At 39.1% G+C, this 11,450-nt stretch overlaps 1 pseudogene; it reads right to left on the bottom strand.

The window, feature by feature from the left end:
* Window positions 1-8,189: 8,189 nt before the first annotated feature.
* Window positions 8,190-9,307, bottom strand: LOC101723937 (protein ABHD13-like; annotated as a pseudogene).
* Window positions 9,308-11,450: the final 2,143 nt, after the last annotated feature.

Raw genomic sequence — 11,450 nt, 5'->3', positions numbered from 1 at the left:
TTAGGGGGTTCTGTTCATGTCTTGTTATTTCATTGTGTCTTTTCCTATTGTCTTCAACAGTTTCTTAGAGTTTGTGTGATCTTCCTGTGTCTTCTGGCCTCACTGCTAACCTTTCCTGAACCTTCTACCTATCTGTTCCTCCCTCCCCAACTTCTTTTAACTCCCCATCCCAAAGGGTAAAGTTGCTATATTGAAGAGTTTATTCACTATAAACATATGTTGGGCTGGTCCTCGATTTTCATACAATTCACACAGTTAAATGTGATAGATTAATAACTACCACAAATTGTCATTTTCTAAGCTGTACTTGATGCTATGCTGTTGCTGATTGTTTCATTTGGGCTAAGATGTTGTGATTGCCTTCCTGGTATAATGAAAATGAGATAGCCTCAGAGTCATTAGAGACTCAAAATCTAAAGACCAGCTATATCTGGAAGACACCTCTGAGAAGCATTCATTCCACAACTGTTCTAAACACAAGCAACAAAGATACTTACAAATAGCAATTTTGATGTATCAACCCAGGAATTAAACTAAGGACAGTACCAAAAACAAAAATGAGAAGACATTTAAGCAAGGCACAAACTCAGGCTTCCAACCCAACAAAGGCAAATCCTGGGGGAAACAAAGTGGAAAAATATGATAATGAACCACCTGGAAACGCTGAACTGATAGCACAGGAAGTAACAAAACAGATGAATGAGGCTCTAGAAAAATACAAAGCAGAAATAATCTCCCAGATAACTACAGAGATGGTGAGCAGAGTGAAAGACATGATTAGAGGCTCTAGAACAGAAACAGATAAAAAAAAAATAGATGAGCTCAGAAACATGCTGGAAGCCATGAATGCAGAGCATAAGAAAGAAATGGAAACCATGATCACCCAACATAAGAAAGAAATGGACTCCATGAAACAGATTCAAACAGATATTCAGGAAGTTAAAAACTCCATTGAAAACATGCAGAGCAGATGAAGAGACTCTGAAGATAGAATAGAAGACAGGATTGCAGTGAAGGACCATGAATACAGAGATTTCTTAAAAATACTAAGGGACTATGAGAAATCAATTCAGCAGCTGCTAGATGATGCAAAGAAGAATAACATAAGACTGATAGGAGTCCATGGAAAAACAGGAGAAAGTACAATTGTCATAAAAAACTGTTCACAGAAGTAATAGTAGAAAAAACTTCCCAGACAGAGGTGGAGAATTGGACATACAGATAAGTGAGGCATATAGAACTCCACCTAGCCACGATGAAAAGAAATCTACACCTAGACATATAATAGTCAAGATCCCAGAAACCCAACAGAAGAACAAAATCCTACAGGCAGTTCAAGAAAAGAAACAAATCACCTCTGAAGGAAAGCCCATCAGATTACGGCAGACTTCTCAACACAAACGCTCAACTCAAGGAAACTCTGCAGTCAAGTTTTTCGAGCCCTAAAAAAAATAACTTCGAACCTAGACTGTTGTATCCTGCAAAATTTTCTTTCAAAATCGAAGGGGAAATTAGATACTTCCATGACAAAGAACACCTGAGAAATTTCATGAACACCAAACCAGCACTCCAAACAATTCTAAGAATCCCTATTTACACTCTCAGTTTCTCACACTAGAGAAACTATTCAGTATTTACACGTGTGTCCTATTTATTTCACTTAAGAGTATGGCCTCAGTATGCACCATTTAGCTATAAATTTCTCTAGCTTCTCATTCTTTATGGCTGAGTAGTACTCCATTTTATTAAAAAAAAACCCACATCTTCTTTATCTAGTTTCCAGTTGATGTGCACTTGTGCTGTTTCCACATTTTAGCTAGTACACACTGTGCTGCTATAAACATGGGTGTGCATATATCACTGTGGTATGATTCTTTTAATTCTTTTGGGAAGATACCCAGCACGGGAATAGCTGGGTCAAATGGGACCTCTAGGCCTCATTCTTTGCGGTATCTCCATACTGATTTCCACAGTGGTTGGACCAATCTGCACTCCCACCAACAATGGAGAAGGGTTCCTTTCTCCCCACACCCCTGCCAATATTTGTTATTGGTTGATTTCATAATAGCAGCCATTCTTTCTGGGGTGAGGTAGAATCTCAGTGTTGTTTTCATCTGCATCTCTCAAACGACCAGTGATGTTGAACATTTTTTCATATGTTTATTTGCTATTTCTACTTCCTTGTCTGAGAAATGTCTGTTCATTTCAGATGCCCATTTTTGAACTCGGTCTTTGAATTTGAGGGGTCTGAATTTTTTCAGTTTTTTATATATTCTAGATAGTAGTCCTTTGTGAGGTACAGCTGGTAAAATTTTTTTCCTACATTGTAGGTTGTCTGTTAGCTGTGTTGGTGGTTTCTTTGGCAGTGCAGAAGCTTTTAATAAGATGAGATCCCAGTTGTTGATTGTTTGTGTTAGTTCCCATGCTACTGAGGTTTTTTCCATAAAGTCTTTTCCTATGCCAATGTCTTCAAGAGTTCTACCAAACTTATCTTCCAGCAAGTTTAGTGATTCTGTCTTAATATTTAGATCTTTAATCCACTACATTCTTGGTTTAGTGCATGGTGATAGGTATGGGTCTAGTTTTAATCTTTGGCAGGTTGAAATCCAGTTTTTCCAACACCATTTATTAAAGAAGCTATCTTTCCTCCAGTGAGGGTGGTTGGCTCCTTTGTCAAAGATGAGGTGGCTGAGTATGTCTGGAGGTGTTTCTGCATCTTCTAATCTATTCCACTGATCCTCGGGTCTGTTTCTTTGCCAGTACCATGCTGTTTTTCTCACAGTAGCTTTGTAGTATAGTTTCACATGGAGGATTGTGATACCCCCAGCCATGTCTCTGTTGCTTTGAATTGCTTCTGCTATTCTAGGCCTCTTCTTGTTCCAAATGAATTTTTGGATTGTTTTCTCTAGTTCTGTGAAGTATATTATTGGAATTTCAATCGACATTGCATTAAATCTATATAGTAGTTTTGGAAGTATGGCCATACTTCCATACTTGGCAGGTTCTTCCTACCCAGGAGCAAGGGATGTCTTTCCATTTTCTTGCATCCTCTTTGATCTCTTTTTTCAGAGTGCTGTAGTATTCAGTGTAGAGGTCTTTGCTTCCTTTGTTAGATTGATTCCTAAATATTTCATTTTTTGGGATGCTATTGTAAAAGGAATTGTTTCCCTAATTTCTCTCTCAGTGAGTCTGTTATTTGTGTACAAGAAGGCTATTGTTTTTTGAGTGTTGACCTTGTATCCAGCTACTCTACTGAATCTGTCAATTAAGTCTAGAAGTCTTTTGGTTGAGTATTTTGAGTCTTCTATGTAAAGTATCATATTGTCAAAAAATAATGACAGTTTAACTTCTTCCTTTCCTATCTTTATTCCTTTTATTTCTTTCCCTTTTCTAATTGCTGTGGCTAATGTTTCCAGAACTATATTGAACAGGAGTGGTGATAGTGGGCATTCTGGTCTTGTTCCTGATTTTAGCATGAAAGTTTTCAGTTTTTGACCATTTAGTATGATGTTGGCTGTTGGTTTTTCATAGATACCCTTAATCAGGTTGAGATAAAGACCTTTTATTCCAATTTTCTGTAGGTTTTTTTTTTTTTTTTTTAACCATGAATGGGTGTTGGATTTTGGTGAATGCCTTTTCTGCATCTATTAAGATGATGATATGGTTTTTGTCCTTGACTCTGTTAATATAGTGTATTATGTTTATTGATTTATGAATATTGAACCATCCTTGCATCCCTGGGATAAATCCGACTTGGTCAGGGTGTAAGATCTTCTTGATGACCCTCTGTATTCTTTTTGCTAGTATCTTGAGGATTTTTACATCTATGTTCATTAGAGAGATTGGCCTGCAGTTCTCTTTTTGGATTGAGTGTTTTCCTGGTTTTGGAATCAAAGTAACACTTGCTTCCAGGAATGAGTTTGGAAGCCTTGGTTCCCTTGAAATTTCCTTGATGGGTTTAAAGAGTAATGGGAGTAGTTTTTCTTTAAATGTCTTGTAGAATTCAGCAGTGAAGCCATCAGGACCTGGGCTTTCCTTTGACGGTAAATTTTTTACTACATTTTGATTTTCAGTTATTATAATTGAGGTGTTTAGTATTTCTATATCTTCTTCATTTAACTTTGTCAATTCATATGTATCTAGGAATCTGTCCATTTCCTCTCTGTTTTCCATTTTATTAGAGTACAGATTCTCAAAATAGGTATTGATGAACCTCTGGTTTTCTGTTGGGTGTGCTGTGACTTCAACTTTTTCATTCTTAATTGCATGTATTTGCACCTTTTCTTTCCTTTTTTCAATAAGGTTGGCTAAAGGTTTATCGATTTTATTTATTCTTTTGAAAAACCAACTCTTTGATTCATTGATTTTTTTGTATTGTTCTCTTAGTCTGCATTGCATTGATTTCTGTTCTGATCTTTATAATTTCCTCTCTTGTATGAGCTTTGGATTTCTTATGCTCTTTTTCTAGCAGCTTGAGGTTCTGTAATAGGTTATTCATCTGAGTTTTCTCTGTTTTCCTAATATTAGCATTCACCGCTATGAATTTCCCATGTAGAACTGCTTTCATTGTGTCCCATAGATTCCTGTATGTTGTACTGGCATTATCATTTCTTGGAGAAACTGTTTAATTTCTTCTTTAATTACTTCTGTGACCCATTGGTTGTTCAGGAGAGTGTTATTCAGTTTCCATGTGTTTATGGGGGGGTTGCGGTTTCTCATGTTATTGATCTCCAATTTTATTGCACTATGGTCTGATAATATACAGGGGGTAACTTCAGTTCTTTTACATTTATTTAGACATGTCTTGTGAGCTAGCATGTGGTCTATTCTGGAGAATGACCCGTGTGCAGCCGAAAAGAATGTTTACTCCGACTTTGTGAGGTGGAACACTCTGTAAACATCTATTAAGTCCATTTGTTCAGTAACATGGTTCAGTTCTAGAATTTCCTTGTTAACTTTTTGTCTAGATGATCTGTCTATTTGTGATAGTGGGGTATTGAGGTCCCCCACTACAATTGTGTTAGAGCTTATTTGGTTTGTCATGTCCATTAATATTTATTTTGTATAGTTGGGGGCATTCATATTTGGTGCATATATATTTAGGATTGTCATCTCTTCCTCTTGGATCATTTCCTTCACAAGGATGTAGTGACCATTTTTGTCTCTCTTGATTAGTTTTGGTTTGAAATCTACTTTGTCTGCAACTAAGATTGCTACCCCTGCTTTTTTCTGGGTTCCTGTGGTGAGGAGAATTGTTTTCCATCCTTTTACATTCAGTGTAGGAATTTCCTTTTGAGTTAGGTGTGTTTCTTGTATACAGCATATTGTTGGGTTTTGCTTCTTAATCCATCCTGCCAGTCTATTTCTTTTGATTGGTGAATTGAGGCCATTAACATTGATGGTTATAATTGATAGATATTGATTCATCCTTGTCATGATGTTTCACTTTTGTTGACTCTTTTATTTCTTATTTTTCCCCCTTTCCCTTTAGTGTCTTACCTTGCCTGGTGGCTTCCCTCTGTTGGGCCTCATGGAGTTGGGACCTTCATTGTTTTTTTCTAGGATATTGTTTAGAATTGCTTGTAGTGCTGGTTTGGCGTTCATGAAATTTCTCAGGTGTTCTTTGGCATGGAAGTATCTAATTTCCCCATCAATTTTGAAAGACAATTTTGCAGGATAATGCAGTCTACAACAGTCTAAAACAATCGTTTCAAGCTTGAAATACTTCACTCCAGGCTCTCCTTGATTTGAGGGTTTGTGTTGAGAAGTCTGCTGTGATTCTCATGGGCTTTATTTGTAAGTGATTTGTTTCTTTTCTCTAACTGCTTGCAGGATTTTATTATTCTGTTGGGTTTCTGGGATCTTGACTATTCTATGTCTAGATGTAGATATTTTTTGGTCATGCCTGCTTGGAGTTCTTTATGCATCTCTTACCTGTATGTCCAGTTCTCTACCTCTGCCTGGGAAATTTTCCACTACTATTTCTGTGAACAGTTTTTTTTATGTCAATTGTACTTTCTCCTGTGTTTTCTTGGACTCCTATCAGTCTTATGTTATTCTTCCTTGCATCATCTGGCAGCTGCTGGATTGGTTTCTCATGGTCCCTAACTATTTTTAAGAAATCTCTATTTTCATGGTCTAACCACGATCCTGTCTTCTAAATCTGATAGTCTGTCTTCAGATTCCCTTAATATGCTGTGGATACTTTCAATGGAGTTTTTAATCTCCTGAATATCTGTTTGAATCTGTTTCATGGATTCCATTTCTTTCTTATGTTGGGCAATCATGGTTTCCATTTCTTTCTCATGCTGGGTATTCATGGCTTCCAGCATGGTTCTGAGCTCATCTATTTTTTTATATGTTTCTGTCCTAGATCCTCTAATCATATCTTTCACTCTGCTCTCCATCTCTGTAGATATCTGGGAGATTATTTCTGCTTTGAATTTTTCTAGAGCCTCATTCATCTGTTTTGTTACTTTCTGTGCTATCAGTTCAAGGTGTCCAGGTGGTTGGTTGTCGGACTTTTCCACCTCATTTCCCCCAGGATTTACCCTTGGTGGGGTGGAAGTCTGAGTTTGTGCCTTGCTTAAATGTCTTCTCAGTTTTGTTTTTGGTACTGTCCTTGGTTTAACTCCTGGGTTGATACTTTGAAATTGCTTATTGTAAGTATCTTTGTTGCTTGTAATTAGAACCCTTAAGGAATGATTGCTTCTCAGATATGTCTTCCAGATATAGCTGATCTTTAGGTTTTGAGTCTCTAATGACTCTGAGGCTATCTCATTTTCATTATACCAGGAAGGCAATCACAACATCTTAGCCCAAATGATACAATCAGCAACAGTATAGCATCAAGTACATCTTTGAAAATGACATTTTGTGGTAGTTATTAATCTGTCACCTTTAACTGTATGAATTAAATCAAAATCGAGGACCAACCCAACATATGTTTATAGCAAATAAACTCTGCAATATAACAGCTTTACCCTTTGGGATGGGGAGTTAGAAGAAGTTGGGGAGGAAAGGATAGATAGGTAGAAGGATAGGAGAAGGTTAGCAGTGAGGCCAGAGGACACAGCTGAGAGAAGGAAAAAGAGAATAATAGAAAAATAAAGAAGAAATCCGAATGAGGGCCAGAACAGGAACAAAAAGGGAGATGAACACTGTGGGACAGCAAGACAGTGAGTGTAAGAGAGAGAGAAAAGAAAGAGATAAGAAAGCAGAAAAAAAGGAGAGAAAAACAAAAGTTTGCAAAGTGTAGAAAAAAATAAAGATAAGAGGAGAAAGAACAAAAACAAACCATTAATACTAATTTTGGAAATAAAAACTAAAAATGAGAATGGAGGGCCTCCTTCAGGGTATGTCTCTGCTGTCACAATAGACCAGGCGGGTAGCAGTGTGCAGATATAAGTCAATGAGTCTCAGCAAGCCAGTCACAGACCTGTGAGATTCAGACAGATTTCTGGCTTCAAGTCCCAAGTTGAGCTCCCTGTCCTCCTGTAGGGTTGAACTCTGCAGGATTGTACTTCAGGTTCCAGCTGCCCTTTCCCTGAAGATAGTCTGGTTCCAATGGTAGGTGATGATCGCTCCAACTTACCCAGTACAGTGGTCTGGTGGTCCAATGTCCTCTGTTTCTTTGTAGTGTGGAACCAGGTGACAGCACAGCCAAGAGGCCAGAGGAGTGGGGGGGCAGTGGATCACTGCCTGGGTGTGGGCTGTGAGCAGGGACCCCTCTTTGGCATCCACAGATGTGCCTGTCTGTCACGGGCTGGATTGGTGGGTTCCCTTGGGAACAGGGACCCTGCTTTGGTGTCCACAGATGTCCCTGTCTGTCCCCAAAGGTTTCTCATTTACACATCGCCTTCCACACCCAGCTATTAACCTAAGTGTAACAGATTATACCACTTAAGCAACAAGAAACTTTTAAATAATCTCTATTATACTGACATATTAAACTAAAATTATGGATACATACCCACATTCAAAGTTTTGATGAAAATGTATGAAATAACCCCAAGAATTACAGTTCTTCACATGTAAAAAAAAGACCTGGATCATCATAAAGGGGCACTGAGGCCCTTTCTAAGTTTAATGTCACTTTCAGACAAATAAAACATAGCATGCTTCTGGAAAGGAACATTCTTTATCCTTCTGCACAAATTAAAATACAATGCATTAGTCAGAGGGAGACACTATATAATTGTCACATTGGATGAAGTTTTCATCATTTCTTCAGGAGAATGACTCTTGATGACTTCCTTGATGAATTATTCAAGTGCAGTGAAGTAGCCTTGGCACTGTGAGTCCCATTGTGAGTCCCATCCGGAAAAATGGCCAGTCTCTTAGTCTGACCTGGGGAGAGCTCATAGAGCTGCTTCATCATCACTGGTGGGATTAACTGATCAGAGAGTCCAGAGATGAAAAGAGAAGGCATTCTGCACTGAGAAATTTTTCTGTAGGACAAAATTTATTTTTGTAGCACCACAAAGGGAGGTAATGCATTGGGAAGAGGGGAAATAAAGTGCTGGCCATATACGATATGCTTAAAAATGTGTTCTCCACCACAATGCCTGAAATCCTATGTGAATTTTCAGAAGCCAAATGAATAGCCACCACACCCCCCAAGGGACCACCAAAAAGAAAAACTTTCATTTTATCAATGTCAGGTCTGGTCATCACATAGTCAGGCACAGCTTCCAAATCTAAACAGAGTCCTTCACTGACTTCTCCTTTGCTTTTTCCATATCCTTGATAATCAACCAGCAGAAGATGTGCTTTGAGGTTAACCAACAAAAGCAGTGTGTTTGGTAACCTGTGCCCTATGTTACCTGCATTCCCATGAAAATAAATTATAGTTGGGGAGTAGGGTGAATTGTCTCCAGTGTATCTTATCAAAATAAGATTCAGACTTACTCCATCTTTGGTTCTGATGAAAATGTTTTTATGTGGAATACCAGTGAGCATGGGAACATAAAGGCGTAAAGAGGACAGCTGTTCTGGGAAATAAAGCAACACATCCTGGAATTTATAGAGGATACCTGCTATTGATATGAATATTAACAAAAGTAAGATAATGCCTCCATACAGATGAAAAGTCACTATTAACGGTAAAAGAGAAATACGGCAGAGAGCCTGAGACCATGAAGCCAAGGCTATTAGCCATCTTTCGATGAAGTTCCACAGCATCCAGGACTTTTCCATGATCACTCTCCATAAGTGCCCTGGGGCTAATTGTAGTGCAGATTGCTGTGATGTGATGACAGATGATACTTGGGGGTAAGTGTGACAGATCACCGTGATGTGATGATGAGATACCCGTTAACAGCTTAGTGCTTGTGTACCTTCGTAGCAAAGCAGTCTCAAGGTATCTGGTCACCTAGATGTCCTATCTAATGTTTCTTTTGTTGTTGTTGACTAAAGTGTAAATATATCTGAGTGATTTTGGTTTGTTCCTAGAAGTCAGGGTTATGAGCAGGCTGTGCAGTTGGCCACGGCCACCAAACCAGGCACGGTGCAGCAGCATCACCCTGCACCGCTCCCCTTGCTCCTCATTGTCCCCTGCCAGCCGAGGGGCCACTGTGGCCATTACCATGGTCTGGCCTGAGCTCCTGTGGTGTGGTGCTCAGCCTTTATTTCTAATTATATTGATAGGGGTGGTTTCTTTCCTTGCTTTGGTCAGTTTGGCTAAGGTTTGTCTATCTTGTTTATTCTTTTAAAGAACCAGCTCTTTGATTCATTAGTTCTTTTTATTGTTTCTTTAGTCTCTCTGCTGTGATCTTTATGATTTCACTCTGTAAACTAGGTTCATATTTGGATTGTTGTTCTTCTTTGAGTATCCTGGGGTGCCTCATTAGACTATTTGAACTTACTGTTTTTCTAATATGAACATTGACAACAATAAACTTCCCTCTTGGGACTGCTTTCATTGTGTCCCATAGGTTCTGGTATGTTGTACTGGCATTATTGTTTAATTCTAGGAATTCTTTAATTTCTTACTTGATTTCTTCTGTGACCCACTGAATGTTCAGATGTCTATATATATATATATATGGGGGATTGAGACAGGGTCTCATTATGTAGATCAGGCTGGTCTCAAACTCACTATGTATCCCAGGGTGGCGTCAAACTCAGGGTGAGCCTCCTGCCTCAGCCTCCCAAGTGCTGGAATTACAGGGATGTTCCACCATGCCCAGCACCGATGTATATTTTATAATGTCCATGTGTTTGTAAAATTTTTGTTCCTTGTCTTGCAATTGATTTCTAGTTCCAATGTGCTATGATCTGATAGTAGACATGGGATGGTGTAGATTCTCTTGTATTCATTTAATCAGCATTTAGACTAGTATGTGGTCAATTTTGGAAAAAGGTCCATGTGTTCCTGAGAAGAATGTGTATTCTCTTGTAGCAGGGTACAATACTCTTTAGATATCTATTAAGTCCATTTTGTTCAAAGGTATGGTTCTGCTGATATTTCTTTATTAATTTTTTTGATTATACAGCTCCCAGCACAGAGGAGGCATCCAGGTCAGCATGCCATGGCTCCCAGCCCAGAGGAGACTTCCAGGTCAGTGTACCATAGCTCCCAGCCAGGCAGAGGCTTCTGGGTAGGCATGCCACAGCTCCCAGCCTGGAGGAAGCTCCCTGGTAGGTGTGCCACAGTTCCCAGCACAGAGGAGGCCTCCAGGTCAGGATGCCACAGATCCCAGCCAGGAGGAGGCTTCTGGGTAGGCATGCCATGGCTCCCAGCATGGAGAAGACCTCCAGGTAGGAATGCTGCACTTCCCAGCCTGGAGGAAACTCCTGGGTAGGCATGCTACAGCTCCCAGAACAGAGGAGGTAAGCCACATGGGTGCAATGAACACCCCCCACACCCCCGTCAAAATGAGAAGACATGTAAACAAGCCTCAGAACCAGACTTCCAGATCACCTAGAGCAACCTTAAAAGGAAACAAGAGGGAACACTCTGATACTCAACTACCTGAACTCCCTGAACTAGCAATGAAAGAGGATCTGGAAAAAATGAAATCAGAAGTAATTTCTCACATAACAGCAGAGATTGTGCCCATAGTGCAAGACATGATTAATAAATCTAGAGAGGATACAGATAAAAAAAAAGAGGACCTGAGGAACATGACGGAATGCCAACATAGGAAACAAGTGGAATCCATAAAACAGATCCAAACAGATTTCCAGGAGATTAAAAACACCATTGAATGTCTATGCAGCAGAATGAGCCAATGTGAACACAGAATTTCAGGTACAGAAGATAAGATTGCAATTAGTGACCAGGAAAAAAAATTCTTTAAAATTGTAAGGGACCATGAGAAATCAATCCAGCAGCTATTAGACGATGCAAAGAAAAATAACATAAGACTGATTGGAGTCAATGAAGAAACAGGAGAGAGTGCAGATGACATAAAAAAACTGTTCCCAGAAGTGATGGCAGAAAACTT

Source organism: Heterocephalus glaber, unplaced genomic scaffold, assembly GCF_053883595.1.
Source record: "Heterocephalus glaber isolate CG9 unplaced genomic scaffold, H.glaber_assembly_v1.0 deba00001613, whole genome shotgun sequence".
Taxonomy (NCBI): Eukaryota; Metazoa; Chordata; class Mammalia; order Rodentia; family Bathyergidae; genus Heterocephalus; species Heterocephalus glaber.
Note: the sequence above shows the minus strand (reverse complement) of the source record. Positions and strands in the feature narration are given on the sequence as shown.